The sequence below is a fragment of the Rhinolophus sinicus genome, chromosome 16 (genome assembly GCF_057876585.1).
Source record: "Rhinolophus sinicus isolate RSI-liver-muscle chromosome 16, RSI-T2T, whole genome shotgun sequence".
NCBI lineage: Eukaryota > Metazoa > Chordata > Mammalia > Chiroptera > Rhinolophidae > Rhinolophus > Rhinolophus sinicus.
In genome coordinates this window covers 62,651,383-62,670,000 of record NC_142516.1, presented here as the reverse complement: position 1 = coordinate 62,670,000, position 18,618 = coordinate 62,651,383, and the positions used below count along the sequence as shown (strand labels likewise).

At 37.5% G+C, this 18,618-nt stretch overlaps 1 protein-coding gene across 2 annotated transcripts in view; it reads right to left on the bottom strand.

Annotated features, from left to right (window-relative positions):
• Positions 1 to 18,618, bottom strand: part of ADAMTSL1 (ADAMTS like 1) — an 891,281-nt gene that overhangs the window by 775,521 nt on the left and 97,142 nt on the right. The window lies entirely within an intron of this gene.

Here is an 18,618-nt window from a genome sequence, read left to right as displayed (position 1 = left end):
TCTCATAAAGTCACTCTTCTTTCCAAAAGCTTCAAAATAAGAACCTGTTTTCAACTCTTTTATATATGCCATTTATGAGGTCTGACATTTAAGTTCACGAACTCATTCTAGAAAAAGTGCTACATACCTCATTGCTGAATATCACTATGGTCACCTTTGAAGTACTCCACTTGGGAAGCAATGCACTGATGCCAGCACCTAGTCCACCCTCTAAAGCAATTTGGGAACTCTTTCTGGAATGGCCATCAGAGCTGTCATTTTATTACCCTTGATGTCCTGAATGTCATCAAAATGTCTTCCTTTCAATATTTCCTTTATCTTCTGGTAAAGAAAGAAGTCATTGGGGGCCAGGTCAGGTGAGTAGGGAGGGTGTTCCAATACAGTTATTTGTTTACTAGCTAAAAACTCCCTCACAGACAGTGCCGTGTGAGCTGGTGCATTGTTGTGATGCAAGAGCCATGAATTGTTGGTGAAAAGTTCAAGTCGTTTTCATCTAACTTTTTCATGCAGCCCTTTCAGCACTTCCAAATAGTAAACTTGGTTAACTGTTTGTCTAGTTGGTACAAATTCATAATGAATACTCCTTTAGATATAAAAAAAAAGGTTAGCAACATTGTTGCAACAAGTTCACGAACTTAACTGTCTAACCTCCGTGTGCCATGTTATACTATATGGATAGGCACATGCCATTTAAATAGGAAATGCAAAATGAATAGCCTAATTGCATTGGGAGAATGTCCACTTAATCCAGGAGTTCCGTGTGTGTGTGTGTGTGTGTGTGTGTGTGTGTGTGTGTGTGAGTGTGTGTGTGTGTGTGTGTGTGTGTGTGTGTAAAATTCTAAAATGTTGCTTGTACCCTTCCATCTTTCTCACTCTCCAGGGAAAACCCAAATCTGGAGCTGAAGGCTCATAGGCCAAGAGGACGCCGGCCACTGAAATGGCCCTTTGGAATCTCCGCCATTCAGATGGTCAAAGCACTCCTGTTTCCCTTTATTGATGACTCCCTCCCACGTGGTCCATCAGCTTCCAGCCTAGAATAACACAGTAAATGACGGCCAGTCTTTACAGTCTGGTTATTTTAAGGATTAAGTAAAGTGATTTCACTGATTAGAATGAACTCTAAAAGCACTCAAATTGCAATGTCGAAAGCAATGTCACATCACACTTGATGTGCAGTGGTCATATCACCAACACCAGGATTACAAAAAGATTTCTTTGGTTTACTAAAACAAGTCTTTTTACATGGAAACATGGCACCTCAATTATTTTGTCATAGTGATACAGCCTTCTCCTCTCACTTCCCCTTTATACTGAGGTGAGTCAGGCTCCCAACCTGTGCCACCTGTAGTAATGTCCCTTTAGATGTTCTTTTGGGAATAGATAAGAGTCGCATGTCACAAAATGTTCACACCAATAAAATCAGTAACAAAATCAGTAAATAATAACATCAATAAAATCAGTAATAAAAAACAACCAACCTGAAAATAAAATAAAAAATAAATAAGTAAAATTAGTCTGAAAATCAGCACTGACACAGATTTACAAAAGTCTAGACTTCCCACAGCACTTTTTGGCAACAATCTGAGTTAGGGAAAACATATTTCAAGCTCCAATATTATTTCACAGAGGGCTTATTTTGATGAATAATGGAGATTCTTCCAATGGAAGCCTCTGTACCAATTTAGAGATTTGTCATCTGAATTGATGCTAGAATATTTAGATAATAATGAAATTATTTTTTATTCTTCATATATGTGAATTCTTATTACAAAGTTACTTTTAAAAGGCAGCAGATTAATGACTCCCAACCCAAGTATTTAATAATTTGATATAGACATATGAAAACTCAAGTAAAGTAGTTTACGGGTCTCTATAATTGCTTTTAGAAAGGATTACCCACTTATCAGAAAACTGAAAAGTAAACTAAGGAAAGTATTTGTTATATCAAAATCTACTAGTTAATGCTTAAGAGATCATACTTTTATTTTAATTTTAATAACTTAAGCAGGATATTTTATAACCTCTATGAGATTTTTAACTCCATACAATTTAATTTTTACTCAATGTCAAACTAGGTTGTGAGAAAACTCACTGTCTAAACTTTTCCATTACATGACTGAAACCATTATATTTTCTTTTGAAAAAATATGTAAGTATAGATAATGTATCTGTTGTACTTCCTTTCACTGAAAGTGATGGAAGCTCCCAACTGAAATGCCTTATGAAAGACATTTTTTCCTAGAGAATAAGAAGTCTGAAAATAGGATGCTTCAGGTATAGTTCCATCCAGGCTCTAACTCTGTTTCCTGACACTTGGCTCTGCCCTTCTCCTATAGTGTCTGTATCATCCCCACATGATCGTAAAATGGTTGTGCAATGCTGTTCATTATAGCTAGAAATACCAATGCTCAAAGAAAGAAGAAGGGTTGTCTTTATCCTCTGTTACTTTTTTAAAGAGCAATGAAATCTTTCCTAGAAAACTCCAATCAAACTTTTCATTTTATTGGCCAGAATTATGACCAATTCCCATGATGAAAAAGAGCACTGGTAGAGGCTGAAACTGATCACTGCTATTAATTTTAACCATCTGGGACACAGTGGGTTGTGTCCCCCTCAAAAAGGAAATATGTATGTCCCAAGGACTAACCCCTGGTAACTGTGAATCTGACCTTATTTGGAAACAGGGTCTTACACACGTAATTAAATTAAGTACCTTGAGAGTAGATCATCCTGGATTTAGAGAGGGCCAAAAATAAAATTATTAGGGTCCTTATAAGAGAAACAAAGGGGACAGAGAGAAACAGAGAAGAAGGTGAGTGAAGCTGGAAGCAGACATGGGAGTGACACAACTACAAGCTAAGTAACACCAAAGATTGCCAGCAGATGCTAAGAAAGAGACATGGAACAGATTCTTCCTTAAGAAGGAACCTGTCCTACTGACACTTTGATGTTGGACTTCTGGCTTCCTGAACTGCCAGAGAATACATTGCTGCTATTTTAAGCCGCCCACTGTATAGTACTTTGTTACAACAGCCCTAGAAACCAATACACAAGATTGACCCTCTGGGGCTGGTCTGCAACATGACGACATGGAAGAGAGGAGGTGTATGACCCAAGCTGGCAAGGAAGGAGGCAGGGAACTAAGGGTGCATGCTATAGACACCTTCCTGTTTTTCAGACCTCAACCACTCATAAAATCTCCTTTTTAAGATAAATGTTTTATTTTAGAATAGTTTTAGATTTACAAAAAAAATGGTGACTATAGTTCAAAAAGTTCCCACCTACCCTATGCTGATTTTTCCCTATTAGTAACATCTTACATTAGTAGGAATGTTAAAATGAATGAACCACTATCCATGCATTATTATTAGCTGATGTCCATACTTTAGTCAGAGATCCTTAATTTTTATCTAATGTGATTTTTTTTTCTGTTCCAGTATACAATAGTTATAACGTGCATAAAACCAATTGGAAATACAACTATGTTCTCAATCTCTGTAAAATGAAGAAGTATGGTTATAAAAGTCATCACGGAATTTGTGTATTCACACATTTCTTATAAAGAAAATGGGCAGAATGAGGTCACAAAACGACTACAAACTACAAATAAACAAAAAGTGGGTGGATGAAAAACTTTTGTTGGAGAGTAACCCAAAGATAAGGGCCCTGATGACCTGGTAAATACTATGATACAATAGAATAACCATTCAGAACTGCAACATTTCTAAATAAAAACCTAACAACTCTTCCAAGAGAATGATGCTAGGAGCATGACATGTTTACTCCCTGTTCCTAAATGGAGCAAAGCTGACAATTATGTGTTCAACACCCTGTTCCTCTCACCACAGTTTCTCCCTTGCTGATCTCATCTCCTCTTGGGGCTTCAAGTTTGACCTCTGGTGCAGGACTCAGATCTTTATCTTCATCCGCTGTCCTCCACGGTCCTCCTATTGCCTGCTGGATGATTCCACGTGGAGGTCAACAATCTAAAAACTGAACTAATCCTTTTCCCCAAATCAAGCAGTTAGGAAACTACTTCTCTCAGTACTAGCAAGACAGAGCATTAGACCTCAAAGTCATTTTTCATTCCTCTTTGCCTGTACCCCACATCTGATTGTATACTGGTATGCCCATTTTAAGACTTGGTTCCCCTGGATACAGTTTGCAGCTCTCAAACACTTAGGAAACTATCCCCGGGGTCCCAACTGCATCTTCAAATCATGAGCCCCAGCTGACTAGTGTCCCTGCTCAGAGTTCCGAGTTTCGGTACCACAAGTCCCGGTCCCTAATCTCCTAATAACTCCAATCTCTTCCCTGTATTTCTGAAGACCTAGGGGCGGTAGCTGCTTCCTGCTGTCACTACCTCTTGATACCTTAAAGCTGGGTTTCTCAGCCTCGGCACTGCTGACATTTCGGGCTGGATACATTTTTGATATTGAAGCTTGTTCTGTGTATTTTAAGGTGGGTACCGATCCCTGTGCTGTGCCTTCTAGATACCAATAACTCCTCTCCACAAATTCCCCACAGCCCAGAAGACGTGTTTTGAAGGAGGGCGGGAGGCAAAATCACCCTGGGTGGAGGACCACTAGCTTAGATTTTACTTGTTACCCTTTTCCCTGCCTTATTGATGACTTTATACCTAGTTAACACTTGTTTATGTGAAATTCTCTCAAGTAACTGGTATAGTTTCAGTCTTCTGGCTGGACCCCTCCAGTGTTCTATAATAATATTTCCTGCATTTGTCCCTGTATTTTTATTTTCACCATTTCCAGTTGGAACTAATGGTCATGATCCCATGCAGTCAATGTCTCAGCCATTTTTCTGCCTTCCATTTCTCCACTTGGCAACCCATCTTGACACCAAAATACATTCCTCATCCAAATTGCATCAAGATTTCTTCAATTGCTGACATCCTCCAGCAACTGAATGTCGGAAAATACAACCTCTTTATCTTGGCCTTCAGAGACCTTCAGGGATCAGGGAATTCACCTGCAGTTCCAAAGATACCATTCTAGCTCTGTATTCTTGGGCAAGTTCATTATCTTCTGAGAGCCTCAGTTTTCTTCTCTGTAAAATAACTGCTTAACTTGTAGGACTGTTGTAAGATTAGATATAATGTAAGTAATGAAGCAGGTATAGTTCATAAACGATAGATTCTATTGCTATTATTGTAGTTTTCATCATTTTTATTTATGTAAATAGCTAAGTGCACACAGTAAGGGTTCAATAAATTCTATTTCCTCTGGCAGAGATTGCAGTTCTTTGCTAACGCACTGACAATTTCTAGCTGTGCACATGGTCACCAACCTAAAAACTACATATCTTAGCATCCCTTGCAGGGAGATATGAGCAGGTCACTAGGTTTTCGCCAACTAGGTGACATTAGAAGAGATAGTGCCACTTTTGGGTCATGTCCTTAACAGGTAAGAACTTGCCTGCCTTCTTTTCTTCTTCCTGCTGACTGAAGTATGTATGTGATGGCCCGAGGGGGAAAGGATATCTTGAACTAGTAGATGGAAGTCATTCCTTGAGGTTCCTAGATCAACAAGCTAGAAAAGATTGTGGGGCCACCACAGAAGTCTGAAGCCATCTAGTCAACTGTTATGGAAGATAAATAAATTGTTCTCTTATTTAAACCACTATTGTTTGAGTCTCTTCATTATAGCAGCCAAACATTTATCTTAACTAATACATTTCCTTTATGATACGTACCTCCTATAATTTAGCCTCAACTTGTCATTTCATTGAAAACCACTATGATTTTGTTTTGATGGATTTCAACATAAAGAAATAATTATCCAGGAATCATCACCCAGGAAAAAAAAAAGATTCTCTCCACAATGGCTATTAACAGATTATTTCCCCCCTTAGATATTAGTTCTCTGCATTTCAATTAGACATGACTTCACCAACATCTCTATCTCCCTTTTTTCTTTGTCTCTTCTCTTTAGAACAGGGAATTTTTTTGGCTCCAAATTTCTTGATTGAGATGGAAATGTTAACATATTTGAACTCACCTATGTCCATATCACACAGAAAATAAAGGTGCCAGCCAAGTTCAGGACCTAGAGTGGGAAAGGGCCATGCAATGTGAAGAAAATAATCCAAGGTTTTAGAAAAAGCCAGATAACCTAATCCATAGAAAATGATGACTACAATGTAATGAGGGTAAAATAGAGTTAAATTCACTGCAAAAAGCTACAACCTATCACTATACGTGAGAATTTCTATGGAAGGGCAGTGCTTTTGTATTTGGGCAATGAAATTCTCTCTGGAACTGCCCATTCATCTAATTTAATAAGCATTCATTGATCATGAATGGGTATCTTTGTGGACTAACTTCAAGCAAAATGCCAAGTTTTAGTCAAAACCATCTCTGCAGATTTTTCCTTTCTTGCTGAATTTGTCTCAAGTCAGCAAAAGAAGGCAAAATCACTTTCTTTGTGCTAAGGCTTCAGAGCCACACTCATTGGTGCCCCATTCATTTAGGCCAATTCCAACTGCTGATTTAAGAAATGCTTGACAAGGAGTAGAAAAACCTACCACATCAGAATATATTCGGCAAGAGAATAAATCTTGCAATTCTCAAACTATGTATACTCTGTTGTGACACAGCCCAGCTTTCTGGCAAATGACACTTCCAACATGAAAAAATATTAAATTCAGAGCAAATAAATACTCACAGTACTTTCTCACCTTTCTAATACAATCTCTTTTCTTTGCTGACAAGGCCTAGAGAGCCTCTGTGGCTCTTAGAACTGACCTAAGATATTGAAAGCTAGTAGAAGGCAGAGCCTGCAGTGGAACCCAGGATCCCACGTCACAAGACAGCCCTTCCCTTCACTCTCCACTGCATTACGTTCAAGATCAAGGACTAAACGCAATGAGAAAAGATGAGTTGGAACCTTTCAAAGGGGTCACAGATTGGCAATTGAAAAAAGAATAAAACTTTCTAATATTGCATAGTTGAAGAAAGCCACACTTTGCAGAGGAAAAAGCTTTAAAATAGGGGCCAGGAGATCTCTATTCCAGACATGACTCCACTAATAACTTTCTTGTTGACTTGGATAAATTAAGAGAATGTAAAATGAAGGGATTGAAAAATATTCTTAAAAGCCCCTTACCTGCTCTGGTTCTATGATTCTAGAATTAGGAGAAAGATCAGTGAACATCTTGAGTGGGCTTTGCAGTTTGAACTCAAATTTATCCATATTGCCTGTCTTCTAATCTTTTTGCTACTTGGTAATAAGATGCTAAAGGAAGTGGTGGAGAAATGAAAAACGAATCCAATCCACTGGATAAGTTATTAATATCGTCCTCTGCCTTAAAGTCCCTGCACCAAAACACAGGTCAAAAGCTATAAAGCATACTCCTAACTCGCTCTCGCGGACCCTGCCCAAGAAAACAACCAAACCATCCCAACACATGGTCTATTCCTTGTTTCAGAGGGAACCATGCCTCTGCATCTTTACTGAATACCCTCTTCATTTCTATCAACTTACACCCTGATATTTCTTTCAAGACCCAACCTGAGCCCCAGCTACTCCACATAGCGCCAGCCTCGTCATTTGCAAACTCTTTTTTTCTGACCATCTGTTTGGTCCCTAGCCACTTGGCACTTGATTGTGGTGAATGCCCTCTGTCCCAAACTAGATCAAAGTCCCCTCTCTCCAGGAAATGACTCAGACCTATTTTTATACCTCGTGCAATAGCCTACACATAGCAGGTGCCTTACAAATATTTGTTGGTGGTCATGATGATAACAATGATTCCCAAGGGTGACAAAATGAGGAAATGATAGGAAGGAAGTTACTAGGTGGGAGTGGGCACATACATGAGGACAGGCATCAGAGAGATGTCAAAATTCACTAGAAACTGGACGAAGGGGGGATGAACGAAGAGGGTGACCATCAGGTTACTTAGTACTAGTAAAGTTGTTCACCACTGCTCAATTATATTCCTCTCTTAGCTATCGTCCTCATGTATAATTTAGGAGAATTCACTAAAACCTGGAGTTATTCTTATACTTCCAAATTATCTTTCATTTGCTCTGGTATTAGGTTGGTGCAAAAGTAATTGCTGTTTTTGCAATTATTTTTAACCTTTTAAACCGCAATTACTTTTGCACCAACCTAATACAAGAGGTGAAATAAATGGTCTTATTAGTCTAGAAAGTCTCTCTCTGGTTCTAAAGATCCCAAAAATCTATACTTTTTTTTTTTTTTTTTAAAGAAGGAACTCTACTGCTTTCCCAGGGCATTTTTCCCCTGTGTAACCCAAAGTGCAGCAGCTTTCTATTGCTTGAGAGTATCCTAGCCTAATAGCTCCTAATCCTGGTAGATAAAAGAATCACCTTAGAAGCACTTAAAAACATACATAGACGCCACTGACAGAAATTCAGAGCCAGTCTTCGTTATGGGGACATATGGACATATACTATTTTAAGTGTCCTGGGTAATTTTGATATGTGGGATATTTGAAAAAGATGTTTGGCCAATATCACACAGTTTCAGCCTCTCAGTTTTTCTAGAGCATATGAATTTTTGTTTGGGCGCTTTCTTTCCTCCTAATTTTTGTTACACGGAAGGAATTCTCACTACCCAGCAATCATTCCTTACCACAAAACATTTACACAGTTTGCCTGTGAGGGTTTTTTTTCTTTTTTCTTTTTCTTTTTCTTTTTCTTTCCCCTGGTTGACCTAGTTCTAGGGTTAAGGAGATCTTTACCATCACAAACTTGGAAAGATGTTACCTCACAATCTCATCCTTTTGTATTACATGTTAGTCACACATAAACTGAGCTACAAAACTTTAAGGATAGCTTATTGAGCATTCCCTTTGACAACTAAGTAGAAGCTACAACTGCAGGCTCTCATGAGTATAATCTCCCCAAAATATAACGTTCCCTTTCAGCTGGCTTCCAGGAAAAAAACACAAACTGAAATAAGAGCAATTCACTAAAAGCTTTAAAGGTTAAAAAAAAAAAAAAAGGCAATGGCATTTCAGGTATTGAATAATTTGATCAAAGACTTCACTCAACTGATTTTGAAGAAAATATAACCAAAATTTAGAGTACTCCATTACAGAAAATTCCAATGTGATTATAGGACACTGAAGTTGCTATGCAAAGCAGTTCTTCAAAGCTTCAAACATTCCTAAAATCTGATTTGTGGACAGCAAAGAGAGAAAGCATGTACTACTGCGTTGAAGTGTTTTATTCTATTTTTATATTCAACATTAGTTGACTTTGTACATCAGTTATTCTAACTCTATATGTATAAAATATTTATAAATTTTGAAAGTTACAATTTCCATATCAATTGGCAGAATATCACAGCTGGTAGAATATCAGCTTGCTTGGACATCATTACAAATTATATGCATGCCCACCCAATTCTAAGTAATTTTTGCTCCAGAGGCTTCTGATTTTGAAAAGGCTATTTTGAGGATGATTCAGACCTCACCAACATGTATAATTACATTATTATGGCAAAAAAAAAAAAAATAATCTCATCATTATGTTTATGTTTTTAACCGGATCTAGAACATCATTTACAATAGTGTCAAGTGTTTCATCTTCAACAGAATTAACTTCCAAATATTTACCTCTATTATATAACTTCAAAGAAAATAATCAAACCAATACTGGAATTAGCTTAATTGAATTTTCTATTTGAAGCAGCTGATAACATTGATATCAAATTTGTACCATTTAATATTTGCAAAACTCTTCTCCTGCTGATGGAATTAACACATTAACAACTCTTTTTGCTTCACTTTTTGTACAAGAAAATGTGAAATAAAGGAGCTAAATTAATTCAGGAAAACAGCCATTTATTTTAAATGAAAATGCAGCCTTCACAGACTGATGATAAAAGCACTTTCTGCATCTGTATGTGCTAAATCTTCATGTATACAGTTTTCTGGATTTAACTAGCAATTTCCAAAATAGCTTCTGAAGCTCCTTCAGCAAATTTGTGTCTTTGGTTTTCATGTGGTTATGATATCAATCACTGATAGCCCCCCTAGCAGAGAGTAAATATCAATAAGCGTTTTCCAAATGTTTCCCATTCATTATCAATCACTTGAGAAATGGATACTTTTACTACACTACACTTAAAACTCATTGGGGCAAATGGGTTTATTGAAATATTTTTAATAAAAGTGATGTAAAACAATAGCACAAATGATAACTTGAACTGAACCTCAGGCTTTTGGGATATCTTATCCACACTCCTTTTACATCCAATTATGTAGAAATTACATCTTTAGACTTTAATGAATCTAATCTCCCCAAAATTAATTTTCCATTTTACCTGGTTTTCACCGAGAAACATAAACCAAATAAGCGTTGAAATAAGGAACTATTCAGGTTGTACAAACTTTCTCTGCTAACTCTGACATAATTCTGATTACTTGGATAAAACAAATAGATTTGTACCATACAGTAAATGACAGAATCATTATAATATTCAGATTTCTTTCTATATGCGCCATGACAGGACTGCTCAACCTCTATTTTCCACACATATTTCATGTATTCCTAACGCATAATTACTCTGTTTCCCACTGGCCTGGCATACCAGGAGCCTGGAAGATTTGTGCATTTTCATGCCCCGGCCTCAGCCCAACAAGCTGGAAAATCAAACCGCCAGCAGGGAGAGTAGCATCAAGAACTTTTTCCACCGTAACTTTAAACCAGAAGCAGTTAGCACTCCCTATCTGCTCCTGTCCATACGGGCTGGTTTTTTTTTATCAGGGAGCATGCTGTCGTTGAAAGGGACGTTTGACTTATCTTGCTTCTGAAAAGGCTGGGGGAAATAAGCAGGTCAGCATCACTACTGCGTTTCCTCCGAAAGTAAGACTTAGCCAGACTATCAGCTCCAATGCCTTTTTTGGAGCAAAAATTAGTATAAGACCCGGTCTTACTTTACTATAAGATAATACTATAATATAACATAAGAGCAGGTCTTATATTAAATTTTGCTCCAAAAGACGCATTAGAGCAGATTGTCTGGCTAGGTCCTATTTTCGGGGAAACACAGTAGTTGTCTCTCAGAGTTAATCACAATTGAAAGGGAGACCTTCATTTCCTGCAAATGCATCTCATTCACTACTGAATGAGACTGTGATAGAACCCCACCTGGTTTATGTTTAATATAATATTAATACCACTTAGTTAACAAATAAAATGAAAACTGGATAAATGCTAAATCAGACAAAATGACAAGACATAAGGCATAAATCAGGACTTCCCTGGGGAAACAGGGATAATATGTATTTTATCATAGAGATACGCAGCAGCTTATGCCTCAAAGGGAAAATGGCCCATTTTCGCATGTCAAGAAGAGGGAAAAGTCAGATTCAAACATCTGATTAGCTGGTTAGATACACAAACCAACCTTTAGAACCATTCTTCCTTCCTTCCCTAATCTTTATCTTGCTTCAGGAATAAAGTAAATTTTTTTTTAAATAAATGGGCATCCTAAAATCTTAATTTTAACAAAACCATTTGATCTATAGCAGTCATTAAGAGAAATGGGATGAAATAATCAAGTTTTTTTTCTAGGTGTTTATGTGTGCGTGTCTCTATAGGGTTAACTTGACAGTTTTCCCAGTATAAATTTTTTAAATTCCCACCAGTAACGGCCTTGGAAACTGAGTTAGCTCACTCACTGTACACTGTAAGAAGAAAAGCCCTTGTGAGAAATGCTTGTTCTACAGAAAGAAACTCCATCTCATAACAAGGAAAGTTCATAAAATAATAACACACTCAGTAATTCTTGAGCCCAGAAAAATTACTGGAAGATTCTCCTGACACTATGATTCTTTGAGGGAGGAATTCTATGTTTTTAAATAATCTATACGAAAACATTATTTGTCATTAAGAGAAAATAAAATACGGTAAAATCTCATTAGTCTACTGTCAATGTGATATTCCATATGATGACATTTTCCAGAAAAATAAATGTAACTATTTATGTGTCCAAGTCTTAATGGTATTGCATTATAAACTAAATATACCAAACACAATTCAGTCTTCTCTTAATGGTGCAAGATAACCATTCTGTTGAGTCTAGCAATACACTTACACTAAAATGATGACCCAGACAATTTAGTGTCACATTTTTTTCTGTGTAGTTCTTTCTCAGCTGGTGTTAGCTTTTCCTTGTTGCTGTTCTCCCTGAGGACCTAGGATTCCATTTTGTTTTTACAAGTATCTGGCGAGGCTCTAGGGATAGTGCTTTGTGATTCCTAAGAAGAGAAGTTCATGAGTTTTATAGCAGGTGGTCCATCCACGCTTTCACTTTCTTATGTGTTCATAGCGTCGTCCTGGGTAACTGCCGTCAGAAATCTGACCTTCAGCTAGCTCTGTGTGAAGTTCTGGTATCAGTAAATTTCAGCCAATGGTCTCACCATCACATCTTTATTCCCAGGGAGAAATGGAACTAACATGGATTCTGCACCTTATTGTTGGGTCCTTTATGTTCCTTATTTAATCAGTCCTCTCCAAAACTTCATGTGAAAAGTTAGGAGTAACTTTTAAAGTCAGACAGCCAGGAATGAGCAGAGCTGGGAATCAAACCCAGGTCAGGCAGACTCCAAGCCAGTTCTTCTTCCCCCAGGGCATGCTACTTCATTCAGCTGGCTTCTCCATTCTGTCAATTCTCTATTCCCCTTTGAAATCCCGTAGGCGAGATATCAAATATAAAAGTAACAAGTTAAGATAAAATATTAAATTGCCATCAGGTTGAAAGTTATTATGATTACCAATGTGGTTAATACTTTTGAAATCAGACTTATTAAAAAAAAAAAAAAAACAACAACAACAACTCCGAGTTGATCTTTCAGGGAGATTAGGGCCTTCTTGATTTCCTAATTAATTGAAATGCTGGCAGGAATAGTTTGGGTTTTGATTTTGGTTTTGGCTTTGGAGTATATGGAGAATGGACTATTCTGAGATCCCCAGAGGCCCAGAGAAGGGCAACAGCCAAAAATGCCACTTTGAAATGTCCCCAAGCTGCTATCCCATTAATAGGCACCCTGGAATGAACAACTAAAGCTCACATGGGCCAGTAGCATGGCCAGATGGTCTACCTGATGACAGAGGTGAGGCTGACACATCCAGTGATGGACAGGCATAGTGAAGGTCATGAGGGTGTCAACCCAGGAGTTGGGCCAGGCCAGCTCACCAACACTCACAGATCTACCTCTTGTTGGGTCAGGGTTTGAATCACACTCTCCCGAATGCCCTTTTATTTCACATATCATGGTCACCAAAATAAAAGACTGCATCACCCTAAAATATTTTAGATTCTTGGTATATATGCCAGACTAGACAAATCCCAAAGTAGAGTCAGGGTTTTGAGGCCTGCTAGGGACATTTTTTTCTGGAGAGCATGCCTATTTTAATTGTCCAGCATTTGTTTTGTTTCTGTAATAAATCTTCAGATGCTATATCTGCGCATTCTATTTGGAGAGGACATAGTTCTCTTATATGAAACAATTTTCCGTCAGTCAAGTAAGAAGTTCTAACTATGAGTTCCAGTTAAATAAATTAAAACATAAGCCTTTAACATTTTATTATATACGTATCAGTATTTGAGTTGCACTAGGCGAGAATTCTTCATTTGCGCGGCCACCCTAAATCTTGTAACAAATAAAATCTTTGGAACTCTAAAAGAAAGCATTTACTCATAGATACCACCTCCTATTTGCGTATCCTTCATAGCTTTGAAACACTTTAATAATCATTTAGTACTTATTTAATACTCTGTAGAAAGAAGTACATTTTATAAAAGGAGGAAAAATCAAGAAGCCTCCAAGAAGTTAGGCGACATATTAATTTATGCAACTATCAGGAACCAGAGCTGCTCCACTTTTAACACATATGTTTTTGCTCTACACAACTGGGCAGTTCCACCCCGAAAAGGGCAGTCTGCCACAGACACTCAGGAGAAAGTAAAGCTCTCGTGACATTTTGTCATCTAGATAGAGTCTGTGGAAACTGACAGGTCTCAGAGATAGACCAAGTATCAGACATGCGAGGATCAAATTAAAGGGGGTAAAAGTCACACTTCATATTTTTATCTTTCCCTTAGAAACAAGATTTACTCAACTCAGCCACACTGAAGCTTGAAATTTCATGGTACAAATTGATTTAATGCATCTTCCATCATTTACAATGCAATTACTTCCAAAGGTGTAGTAGTCAAAAAGGCATTAGAATGAATGAATGAACAATTATTAGAGATTAGAGTTGACCCTTGAGCAACAGGGGTTTGAACTTTGAAGGACTACTTATATACAGATTTCTTTTTTTTTTTTCTCTGTTGACCCTCTCAGTTTAATTGCCGAGTTCAAACTGGTTGTTCAAGGGTCAGCTGGTGGTTGGGAATCCACATATGTGGAGGGTTGACTTAAGTTCTACATGGATTTTCAATTGTGAGGGCAGTTGGCCCCGCTAATCCCCCAAGTTTTGCAAGGGTCAACTGTCGTTAAATCACCTAGGAAGACCCCCAAGGGATAGGGCAGAGGAGGGGTAAGTGACGAGGTTATCCATGGTAGAGAGCACAGACTGGTCAGGTGAGCACCCAGCAACGCCATGTAGTAATGGGGGTTGACTGTCCCTCTAGGAAATCAGAAAGTCATAGAAGAGCACTAATGTGTCCATAAGGGAATACTAAAAGAAGAGAGGGGGTCTAACAGGAAAGCAATAAGAGAAAGCAAACCTCTACCCATGCTAATAACATGGTCTGGGCTTTGACCTATAGACTGAATGTAGCATTTTCACACAACTAATTAGATGAGACCTATATCACAGTAAATCTTTACCAAGAAAGATATTTGATACCTCCTAAAACTATTTTCTTTGCTTTCCCAATATGTGTCACTGATCTGATTACTCTTGAGAATTACATGAAATTGTGCTGTGCTGTTTTACGCAAGATGTGAATATTATTTAAACAAGCTGTCAGCTAATGCCAAACCAAACATACCATGGTCAGAACTGTGACTGCTCTACAGCCATGAATGCTAAAAATAAAAGTGTGATATTATATCCAGAATTACTTTGACCAAGTGCATGGTTCTTTACAAAGTATTTTTCCAATCCACTGATGAGGAATGTCAACTGGAAGACGTTCATACTCTGAAATGCATCTATTACCTGGGGGGGTAATGGACTGTGGACTGAGAGCCCACTGGCCTTTGGGGAAAGTGAAAACTCCTTAGAAGGATTTAAAAGACTTCTCCAACCATTTACTTGCTTCTCTTTCTAGCACCAGCCTTCTTCCCACTTTCCACAGTCCAGCTATTTGCTCCTTGCAATTCCCTGAACTACTGATATTTTAAATGATGCCTGAAATAGGTCTCTTCCTTCTATCATTCTTTACTTGGTCAACAACTAATCATCCTTAGGTCACAGCTTGGTCAGCATTTGTTCAGGGAAGCCTTCACTACCTCCTATATAAGGTCCCTTGTGTAGCTCAGTGTTCTCAGAGCAAAGCACTCATCTCATTGTAATGTTGGTATAGGTTTCCTGACTAGATTACAAGCTAGGCAAAGGCAAGGACCAAGTCTGTTTTGCTTTCTACATCCCCATAATTAGCATAGTTCTTAGCATGTATTTGGTATGTACTTGTTGAGTAAGTTAATTTCTTCCTTAATTAAACATATATTTACTGAACACCTGCTGGATGTCAGATATCATTCTAGATGCATCATAATAATAAAACAGTCAATGACACTCGTCCTCATAGAGCTGAAATATTAGTGCGGATAGCAGATAAGAAGCATAATAAACAAGTAAACTATAACGAATGTTAGAAGGTGGGAAGTATGGGAGGAAAAATAGAACAAGGTGACGGGACTCGGAATGTCCAAGGAAAGAGATTGTGATTTTAAATATGATGACCAAGGCAAGCATCACTGAGAACATGGCCATTTGGACAAAGTTCTTTAGCGACTAATGTTTTCACAGCAGCAAAGAACATAAAACTTTTGTGTTATTTTATTAGGTTGATGCAAAAATAATTGCATTTTTTGCAATTACTTTTAACCTTTTAAACTGCAATTACTTTTGCACCAACCTAATATAAGACTAGCAGAAATCCTTAAAATGGCTCAAATAAATATAGAGAAAAATAGAAACAAAACCACTTATGTAATCTTGGTAGCAATAATTCAAGTGTGAATTAAGGAGGGACTAAGCCAGGGCAAGGAGAGGAGTGAAAATGAAGGCATGAGTGACAGAGGAAGAATTACCAGAACTTGACAATTTGGATGAAGTACAGGAAATTGTCGAAAAATGGTACTAAAGTTTTGAGCTAAGTTTACTCAAAGAATGATGATTTTATTCATAGATGTACAGAAGCAGAAATGAAGAGGAAAACCTTGGTTTACGGGAAGGAAAAGAAAATGATGGGTTTATATTTATATCAAATGAAAATCCTGCTGACAACCCCAAATGGATATTTCTACAAGCCAGATAGAAATGTGGAACAGGAGCTTGATAGAAAATTGTGGGACTGAGATAAAGATGTAGGAGAGGAGTTATTGGTATAAAAATGAAAGTTGAATCATGGGACAGAACAGCAATGCACAGAAGAAAGGGAGCAGAAAGAAAACAGCAGAAACATATGGGAGGCAAAAGCTTGAACCATACCCAAATTGAAATAACAAAAAAGGAGGTGATAATGAAATCAGACACTGAAAGGTCAATAGAGATATGAGTAGAATCAAGATGGTATTAGGCCAAATAGCCAAGACAGAAGAGTTTGAAGAAAGACAAAAGGTGGCTTAAGAGTCCAGTTGGGAATGAGCACGTCAAAGAATAAGGTTTAAAAAGAGTAGTCATGTGCAGATGCAAGGTGCAAGGGGTCAGGAAGAAAATGAAGCCTGTTTTCTGCAGAAGGTTGGTAGTAAAATAAAAGGGGTGAGAAATAAGAGCGTTACCTGAAAGGGTCAGGGATTCAAAGAAAAGTTTCTGTGCTTGTTTCAAGGAGGGAAAGAGAAAAATATGTTTACAGGAAAAAATGAGAGAAATAATGGAACCAGATTCTGTGAGAAAGAATTGTTATGAGTTTTGCTTTCTATCCTCTTACTCTGAGAGAGGAAAGGCAACGAGAACATAGATAAAACATGAGTTGGACAGGAGGACTTTATTATGATAATGCGTGTTAAAGTGAAAAGAACAACCAATAAAAACGTATTGAACACCTCCTGTGCTGTGTCACATAGGAGATATAAACATATGTAAAATAGTCTCTCCCCTCAAAAAAAACTAGGCTAATGGGTACGCTCAAAGGGGTGGGTGGGCAGGGGGCAAATGGTAGATGCTTATTACAGTACAAAGATGGGAACTAAGGTTGTCTCAAAGTTCAAACCTGGGACACCATGTTGAAAGGTTGTTTCTATTTCTATTTTAGTAGGTGTTTACCATTAGAGTCTTGTGTCCAGGAAATAGGCAGGATAGAGAGGTCTTCCTTAAAACCTCGTCCCCCTCTCCCCGCCACCACTCCCATATATGAAGCAGACTTTACATAACTAAAGGAGCTTTGGAAAGAAGTGGAAACTATATGCCTAAATTACATTTAGAGCACTTGGTAAATATCAGTAAGTAATTTTTTATCATTAAAGTGGTACCATAAGAATGACTCTATCTTGCTACCAAACAATGTCCTACATAGCTCACAAGAAGAGTATAGCTAACTCAATCTGAAGGAATATTATTCACTAATTTTCAAAAGTAATTAATGATTGCCCTTTATGGAGAGGTCAAATAGGGACCTTATCACAGGCCACTAGGGTCAGGAGTAAGGAAAGAATAATATTTGTACAATTTTAAAGTTTTGTTTTAAATTTAGCAAAATTACTATATTTTAATGATCATAGACATTATAAAACATTTACAGTTATCAAGACAAAGAACACTATCACTCCATTTTTACCAATAAAAACAGTAAAACTATATTAAACTATTTGATCAATTTAAAGTCTAAACCAGACACAAAATGATAGTTTAAAACAGACAGGAAAGGAAGAGAGGGAAGATCTTCAAATAAAGACTTACAAAGGAAAAAGTATTTTAATATCTCAGTATTTTTTAAAGTAAAGATTTTCATTTTTATTTCTGAACATGACAGTTTGATAACTTCAGATTCTTATAAACTAACTTTTACCAAACTATGTTCTCCTGAAGTCTCTATGTTACTACACATTTGAATATCCAGATTGTTTAGAAAATTTCAGGTTTGTTTTCATTACAAATGATTAAAATAGTCTTTGAAGAGCAGTTATCTGGAATTTTTACACACAAAAAATAAATAAAAATAAAACACACACACACTAAAGAAAGGATACCCAAGTGTCCTAAACTGGAATACTGTGCACAGATGGCCACGATCTACCCAACAGAAGAAATCTGGGAAGATGACATATGCCATAGGACTTAAAAACCCAAAGCCAACCACCATCCTGGCTCCTTAACAGGAATGTAAATTTAAGTGTCAATGAGCATTTCCTGGGGATTAAGGGAAGTCTGGAGAAAGTGGACAATCCTGGGGTTCTTCACCCCCTCTGCTCATTCATCCCCAGAAAATACCTACCGCAAGTTTT